Source organism: Cydia splendana, chromosome 11 (genome assembly GCF_910591565.1).
Source record: "Cydia splendana chromosome 11, ilCydSple1.2, whole genome shotgun sequence".
Taxonomy (NCBI): Eukaryota; Metazoa; Arthropoda; class Insecta; order Lepidoptera; family Tortricidae; genus Cydia; species Cydia splendana.
In genome coordinates this window covers 5,229,382-5,238,867 of record NC_085970.1, presented here as the reverse complement: position 1 = coordinate 5,238,867, position 9,486 = coordinate 5,229,382, and the positions used below count along the sequence as shown (strand labels likewise).

The following is a 9,486-nucleotide window of genomic DNA, read 5'->3' as shown; positions in this document are numbered from 1 at the left end:
TCCCACAGTATGGGGTACTGCGCAAAATAATGGTCAAATCTACATTTTCCATTGTTATATTCTATTTGTTAATTACCCTAATAAAAATTTAGGAGACGCCAAGACGCTTATAATTAAGTAACGGTTGAAAAGGGAAAATATTGACAATTATAAACAAAGTCTTGCCAGAAAGAAAAAGGTTAGGCATAAAGCGGTGTGGTACGACAGTGTGTTACGGATTTTAGTGTAGAATGCCATAGACGATGAAAATCGAGGGATCTGTTTTGCTTCTCTATCACTCATCCATAATTAATGAAAAAGGGAATAGGTTATGATAAACGAAATATATAAGCATTTTTTGGAAACAAAATAATTGGGAATTGAGGAAAGAAAAGGAAATAAAATTAGAAAAAAAAGAGAGGGAAAGTTAAAATTAGTTTAATAAAAATGGTTACATATTAAATGGTGCAATAATTGTATGGTGAGAAGTGTGAAGCGTGCTTTATGCTAGAACAAAAAGAAAAAAAAAGCAAATTATAGATAACACATTTTGATTTTTACAATAATTGTGTAGGATGGGTGAATGGAAGTCTGGCAATACTAATAAAACGGTAAAAAAAATAAAATAAAAATAAACGGATCTTTTTCAAGTTTGAAACCGTGAGAAAGAGGCAATTCTAGGAATAATGATTTGTAATAATAATAAAGAACAAGAAATGAATGTATGTGGTTTAAATAAAAGAAAGGAAGTTATATGTTTTTCAAAATGAGGAAATATAAGGAAACTTAACGGAAAATAGGCAAATCTTTCTAATAATTACTAAAAGTAAAGCAATTAAGTTGACTAAATAGGAAAGGAAAGAAAAAAAAAGGAAAACTTACCATTTACATCATCTTCTGACGAGATGGAATAAGTGGAAATCTGTAAATCAAATAAAATTAGATTAGAATAAAAAGAAAATAGGAATTGCGGGACGTTTTGAGAATTTGTGTGCTATACGGGCGAGGCTCGGTCACTCAGATATTAAACACTTAATTACACACAACACAACTCAACAAAGAAGAATATAAAAGGAAACTTACGTTCATTGGACTTGGAGGGGACTCTGGATTAGAAATTGGACTATAAGAAGCTATGTTAGCGTTAATGTCAGATTCAGAACTGGATGGAGAGAAGTATGGAGGCGCACGGGTGATATAGAAGTCTTGGCAGCATGGAGTGGGTTCGGTTTGTGTTCCCACATCGACTGTTGTAGGCTGGAAGAAAAGAAAAAAAACTTAGTCACGAACATTGCAGAGAATTTTAAGACAAGAAAAACAAGAATAGGAAGAAACTCACCGCTGGGAAATATAAGGTGGGAACTGTTCGGGTTCCCACATTAAAGTTGTTATCAGTTTGTGTGCCACAAACTTTAAATTCTTGAGTTGCCTAGGAAAAAACACAAAAACGAAAACAATGGGTAAATAAATAAAACACTAAACTAAGAGTAAAAGGAAGGGTAATAACATCAATTTAGGAAATTAACTCACCATTGTATTGATAAAATTTTGACACAGTAACTGATTTAGTCTTAGAGGTCAATCGTTTTGAAATGGACAGTTGGGCGGAAGAAATTAGCGGGGTGAAAGGGGAAGGGAATATATCCAGAAGTTATAAATAAAAGTATATTGTAGTTATTCGCAAAACTATAAAATAGAGTAAATAATATGTTATATTTAAAGAAAAAAAAAAAAGAAAGGGAAAGACATAATTCCATATTTTTTTTATTATGGGAAAGTTTAAAGAATTTTTCCAATAATAGGAGTAATTTCATTAAAGAAGAACCTAAATAGTTTCTGAACGCATCTTTGTTGACAGTTTCATTCCACAGACAACTAAGGTTATGCTAAAAACGTCAATGAACCAATTTTAAGCAGAATAAATTGCAGTAGAAAATAGACTTTATTTGTATCAGCGTAGAGATGAAGTTAGTAGAAGAACAAAAAGAAATTACATGGAATTTGTACCGTAGCAATATTTTGGTTAGACTTTGACGTCTCTATCGCTTGCTTGAGCGGTCCGGCGAGAACAATTTAGACAAGTTTGTTATCAAACAAGAAAAGTTTTACTTGTGAAAAGATGATAAAATTATGGAATTTTAGATCAGAAAGTAATTACAGACTCTAGGAGTGTGGCATAATGCGAAATGTGTTAGTTTATGGATTATTGCCCGACTTTTCCAGATGAAAATAATAGAAAATAGGTAAGGTTATTTTATATACTTTGCGTTCATTTTCACTGTAAATGTTTAGATATATGTGGTCATTATTCCTTGTGTAGGGTAGGTGGGAGTTTCACTCAAACGCCAATGTCAACGATACTTTTATTGACTATGAAAACTTATACATATAGGTGCATACATTTATGGGTTCATACAAAACTGGTTACTTCCTATCTACGTAATATCGAATAACAGACGGCAAGATTGAGCACGCCTGCTACCGATGCAAATTGCCAAGGGACAGTCGGGAACCTATCGCCAAGGCACTAGCTAAACCTAAGGAGGTCTGGGAGAAGACTGCAAGTGGCTATCGAACTCCCGACCCATTGAGACTAGCCAAAGGACAGAGGTGTACCTATCGCTAAGGCAGTCGCTAGCTAAGTCATCTGATGCGGCGCGGACTGCGGCTTTTATTCGGTCCGGTCGGCGATCGTCGTGCGCGCTCGGTGCTCCTCGGTGGCTGGCCGGTGTGACGCAGTACTGTGCGAGCGAGAAAGTATTCGAGCCCGCGCGTCGTGAGACTTAGTATTGTTACATTCTCCCCCTCTGGTACTCGGTAACGTCCCGTGAGAGTACCAGGATCAGTATTGTTACATTCTCTCCCTCTGATGCTCGATGACGTCCCGTGAGAGTACCAGGATCAGTATTGTTACATTCTCTCCCTCAGGTGCTCGATGACGTCCCGTGAGAGTACCAGGATCAGCATTGTTACATTCTCCCCCTCTGGTGCTCGATGACGTCCCGTGAGAGTACCAGGATCTGGATTGTTATATTCTCTACCTCTGGCACACGTATGTCTGAAGAGAGAGTACCAAGACAGGACTTGTGTAGAACGATGTCTCCTTCAGTTTCGCCAAGTTGGCACTATCTTACAAATACTGCCTGAGAGGGTGTTCGACGGAACCCTCCCCCTGGAGTGAAGCTGGTCTGATAGCATACATCAACTGTATTGGTGTGACTGTGGATTCTTCTGTTGCTACTTTGTCTTCAAGTTGTGTTGTTACTACCTTCTTTAGATGATTCGTCGTTTGCCTCCTTATTTATTTCGTACAGTCCCATTTTACACGTAGGGTACTTTAGAAAAATAATGTAGGGTAGATGCAACTTCTTCTTTAAAAGAGTGGGTAGTTGTCATTGTTGAGCGTGACAACTCACAATGTAAAAATACCAAGGGACAGTCTATGAACCTATCGCCAAGGGACCTAGGTAAGTCTGGGAGAAGACTGCAAGTGGGCTATCGAACTCCAGACTCATTATGACTCGCCAAAGGACAGAAGGTGTACCTATCGCTAAGGCAGTCGCTAGCTAAGTCATCTGATGCGGCGCGGACTGCGGCTTTTATTCGGTCCGGTCGGCGATCGTCGTGCGCGCTCGGTGCTCCTCGGTGGCTGGCCGGTGTGACGCAGTACTTGAATCTGTATTAAGATATGGCTTGATTCTTTGGGGCAATAGTGGTGACATCCAGAGAGCTTTTGTTGCCCAAAAAAGATGTATTCGTGCTATGTGTGGAGTTAGCCCGTTGGAAACTTGTAAACCTTTATTCTTTAAATTGGGTATACTACCTCTTGCATGTTTATATATTGAAGAAGTGTCTAAATTTGTAAGAAAGCACAGAACACTTTTTAAAACTGCTAGTGATTTATATCCACGGAACACAAGAAACGGTAGCCGACTTGTGGTGGACAAACAACAAAAAACAAGCCGATTTAGGAAGAATTGTACGGTGATGTGTGTAAACATTTACAATAAAATACCACAACAGCTCAAAGAAGTGCCCGATGGCCAATTTAATAAAAAAATGCGTGAGTGGCTTTTAGAACGCAGATTTTATAAATTAAATGATTTCTTGCAAAATTAATGTAAATTATAATTATTTGAATGTAATGTTAGAAAAATATTATTTGGGTAAATAATGTTATTTAATATTTAGTAAAGTTTCAATTTAAATTGTACATATGTAAATAATTGTGAATATTTTGCATGCTATAGATTATGGCTAATTAAGGAATGTGCATAAAAATATTGTAATAACACCTGTAAACCAACCCTTATTATAGCAAAATAAATTGATTGATTGATTGATTGATACTGTGCGAGCGAGAAAGTATTCGAGCCCGCGCGTCGTGAGAATTAGTATTGTTACACTTGTAGTTAGTATGTGTTATCTCCTGGTCACCAAAACAGGTGAAATATTGAAATATTTGGATGATAACGATGATAAAGGAGTGTAGTGATATTGTTCTGATGATGCAGATTCAATAAAAGACGTATGAGGGGGGCACGTTGGTTAAGTTGATTATTGGGAAATATTTGGTTATATACAAATTCTATTTATTACAGACAAATATGTTGTAGTTTTGCATAGTATTTAAAAAAAAAACTATGATGCGTAACAAACTATTTGCGGCATTTGAATGCTTGGCGTAAAGTTTTAATTTTAAAATGCGTAGTTATAAGAACATAAGGCGTTATATAGTTGGCTTTGCGTAGTATTATAAAAGCGGTTATGCGAGACAAATATTTGCGGCAATTGGCTAATTCTCAAAATGCGAACATAAGGCGTTATATAGTTGACTTCGCGTAGTACATATTATAAAAGCGATTATGTATGACAAATATTTGCGGTGATTGGCTATTTGGCGTAAATATCATTCTATCCATAAATGCATATTTATAAGGGTGGTTGTCATTATTTGCGATATCTTTGGCTATTGCGTTCTGATCAAGAGGTTATGCGTATGATAAACGGTTTTAATTGGCGTAAAATATAGATTGTTCATTAAACAAGTACTACATATATATAATATATTAAAATATATATCAAAGTGTAATAAGAAAGGGATAATTTTGTTTCTATGGGATTTTTTATAATATAGTCATATTCACAATGGATTAGCAGCTGTGACTGAAACAGTATATAAGAGCGGATGAGGAAGAATAAATGGATGGATGAACGGGTGATATTGAAAAAGTCTGGAGTATTAGATGAATAAAAATTGAGATGTATGAGTGAAATAACATAAGGTTTAAAAGGGTCTCATCATGGTTGCATATCTAGGAATAGTGACAGCGGTTATTGAGATTTGGATAAGCAGCTGATTTTGCTAGGTCCCTTGTAATTATTTTAATTTTAATGATATTTCATGTTATATTAAGCATTAAAAGTGTGAATCAAATAGTTTTAACATTAAGTTTTATGTATACATAATAAGTGAAGTGCTTTAGTGACGTTTACTAGTGTCTTGTAATATCTCAGATTTGTAGCCGTTACAGGTTATAAGTTTGAAACCTGCGTTCGCCTTGGAATCCTTTCTGGTTTTTTTTTATCACTAATATTCACTAAATGTGTTTATAATAAAGCGTTGATCATTGTACAGGGTTAGAACGCAGTGTAGATACAGTCAATCGTCACTATTTCACGTAAGTACGTACCTAAATATCACTTAGCTTGAGTGAGCGATTCCTTGTTTATTTTTGGGTTTAATTCAATTGCAAAACTGTCTACAATGCTTACCCGCAGAGCAGCCGCAGCGGCTCGCCAGCAGGAGACTGATAAACTCCAACTTACCTTGCTGGAGTTGAAAATATCCAAGGAATCTTGTGCTCAATTGCTCAGTGAAAGGGAAGACAGTGAGAAGGAACTATTATTAGTACTTAGTAGCAATGATAAGCTTAAAAAGGAACTTTGCTCATTAGAAGCTGACTACAATAATGTAAATTCAGAGCGGGCCCGGCTTCAGGAGACGGTTGACAGGTTCACTGAGTGTAGTGCTGCGTATGAGCAGGCCCTGAAGGACATCAACTCATTGGAGAGAGCACTGCACGACGCCCACGAACAAATCTATGAGCTACAGGAGGCCCAACACAATGCAGCAGCGGCACACTCTCAGAGCTTGTTCGAAGAACTGGTCCGGCCCGACTCTCAGTTGGTTACCGCACCAATTGAAAACCTTGTGGCCACTACAGATTTAGCCTATGATACTACCACACCAAGGTTAGTAAATTGCAGCGGGAACAAACTAAAGAAATATATTAAATTAAATAGACTCATAAAAAAAAACCAAAACTTGTCAAAAATAAATAAATTGTTTTTTAAAAAATTGAGATTTTGTAAAATTAATGTTAATTTAGTGGATAAGTTAGATTTATATTCTGCCCAGTTAGAAAATAGTCAATTGCAATATGAAACCGACACACAGACTTTAAAATTAAAAATTCAGAGTTTGGAGGATTCCATGGAATCCTTAGAAAAAATAAATGAGAGTTCTAAAAAGGTGATTAATGAATATTCTTTGGCCATGGATGATTTAATATCCCAGATTAAGCTTAATTCAGAACGGTTTGAGTCACTGACCAATGCCCAGTCATGTGCTTGTAAGCAAGTGACAACATTCGTCGACCAGTTTACTCGACCTAAGCCTGTGTGACGGTTTACCACAACAGCATGTAAATGATAATAGCTCCTTCCACACTACACAACAAAGCACACCTAAACCTAATGTTATTATGTATTCTGATGAAATTGGAAGCAATATGAGCTCATTTTTAAGCTTTTACCTAAAGGGACTTAGTACAATCAGCAATTGTCTGCCTCACAGTAGCTTTGAAAATATCTTAAAACAAATTTTAAATGACAGTAATATTAATTCTAAGACAACACTGCTTATTCTTATGGGGAATAGGGGTAATGTGAACAAAAATAATTTAATTAAATACTTTGAACAGTTAAACTCGCTTGCAGTGCATGAAATTATTTTTTTCACATTCCCCTATTGTGAGCAAATGTCAGAGGCATAAAATACCACTAGACATAAGTTAAATATATCTCTATATAATCTTTGTACATATAGTAGTAAGTTTAGCATAATTGACACTAACAATTTTGTTAGTAAATACCATATGCCTATGGTGTTTTTGACTAAAGGCAAGTGTTGCCTTTCAAATTATTACAAAAGACAAATAGCTTTATCGCTATCATATTTACTTGACATTTCTGCCAAGAATTTGGCAGACAATTCTGCTCCTATTGAGCAGCCCAGTATGAACATGGAATTGGTTCCAGTCATAACCAATGATTTAATAGATTTAAACTAGCTGTTAAGACAAAAGATTCTGTCTCTGGCAATTTAGTTTTAAATAAATATAATGAAAAATACTGCAAACATGGAAAGTATATCCACCTGGTGCATCAAAATATTCAATGTATTAGAGGGAAAAATTTACAGATAGAACTTTTTTTGAATGATTTTAATATTGATATTTTATGTCTTACTGAACATTGGTTAAATAATAATGAATTAATGCCCCAATTTAATAATCACCAGGCAGGAAGTTCGTTCACCAGACTTAGTTCCATACATGGTGGGTCATTAATTATATTAAATAGTCAGTTAAAATTTAAGGAACGTAAGGACATTGTATCCATGTCTGTTGAACGGACTATAGAACTAAGTGCAGTAGAATTAGAGCAATTTATTGTTGTCTGTGTGTATAGGCCGCCATTAAGTAATTTTGAATTATTTGAAAACATAATGGAATCTGCGTGAAAAAAAATGCGTGAGTGGCTTTTAGAACGCAGATTTTATAAATTAAATGATTTCTTGCAAAATTAATGTAAATTATAATTATTTGAATGTAATGTTAGAAAAATATTATTTGGGTAAATAATGTTATTTAATATTTAGTAAAGTTTCAATTGAAATTGTACATATGTAAATAATTGTGAATATTTTGCATGCTATAGATTATGGCTAATTAAGGAATGTGCATAAAAATATTGTAATAACACCTGTAAACCAACCCTTATTATAGCAAAATAAATTGATTGATTGATTGATTGATACTGTGCGAGCGAGAAAGTATTCGAGCCCGCGCGTCGTGAGAATTAGTATTGTTACACTTGTAGTTAGTATGTGTTATCTCCTGGTCACCAAAACAGGTGAAATATTGAAATATTTGGATGATAACGATGATAAAGGAGTGTAGTGATATTGTTCTGATGATGCAGATTCAATAAAAGACGTATGAGGGGGGCACGTTGGTTAAGTTGATTATTGGGAAATATTTGGTTATATACAAATTCTATTTATTACAGACAAATATGTTGTAGTTTTGCATAGTATTTTAAAAAAAAACTATGATGCGTAACAAACTATTTGCGGCATTTGAATGCTTGGCGTAAAGTTTTAATTTTAAAATGCGTAGTTATAAGAACATAAGGCGTTATATAGTTGGCTTTGCGTAGTATTATAAAAGCGGTTATGCGAGACAAATATTTGCGGCAATTGGCTAATTCTCAAAATGCGAACATAAGGCGTTATATAGTTGACTTCGCGTAGTACATATTATAAAAGCGATTATGTATGACAAATATTTGCGGTGATTGGCTATTTGGCGTAAATATCATTCTATCCATAAATGCATATTTATAAGGGTGGTTGTCATTATTTGCGATATCTTTGGCTATTGCGTTCTGATCAAGAGGTTATGCGTATGATAAACGGTTTTAATTGGCGTAAAATATAGATTGTTCATTAAACAAGTACTACATATATATAATATATTAAATTATATCAAAGTGTAATAAGAAAGGGATAATTTTGTTTCTATGGGATTTTTTATAATATAGTCATATTCACAATGGATTAGCAGCTGTGACTGAAACAGTATATAAGAGCGGATGAGGAAGAATAAATGGATGGATGAACGGGTGATATTGAAAAAGTCTGGAGTATTAGATGAATAAAAATTGAGATGTATGAGTGAAATAACATAAGGTTTAAAAGGGTCTCATCATGGTTGCATATCTAGGAATAGTGACAGCGGTTATTGAGATTTGGATAAGCAGCTGATTTTGCTAGGTCCCTTGTAATTATTTTAGTTTTAATGATATTTCATGTTATATTAAGCATTAAAAGTGTGAATCAAATAGTTTTAACATTAAGTTTTATGTATACATAATAAGTGAAGTGCTTTAGTGACGTTTACTAGTGTCTTGTAATATCTCAGATTTGTAGCCGTTACAGGTTATAAGTTTGAAACCTGCGTTCGCCTTGGAATCCTTTCTGGTTTTTTTTTATCACTAATATTCACTAAATGTGTTTATAATAAAGCGTTGATCATTGTACAGGGTTAGAACGCAGTGTAGATACAGTCAATCGTCACTATTTCACGTAAGTACGTACCTAAATATCACTTAGCTTGAGTGAGCGATTCCTTGTTTATTTTTGGGTTTAATTCAATTGCA

The 9,486-nt window shown here is 34.8% G+C and overlaps 1 long non-coding RNA gene across 1 annotated transcript; it reads right to left on the bottom strand.

Moving 5' to 3' along the window:
* Positions 1–374: 374 nt before the first annotated feature.
* LOC134795014 (uncharacterized) lies at positions 375–3,634 on the bottom strand. The gene is made up of 4 exons (XR_010144758.1): positions 1,319–3,634; positions 1,063–1,236; positions 862–901; positions 375–486 (listed from the first exon to the last, which is right to left on the bottom strand). It is a non-coding gene; the product is annotated as an uncharacterized LOC134795014 (long non-coding RNA).
* Positions 3,635–9,486: the final 5,852 nt, after the last annotated feature.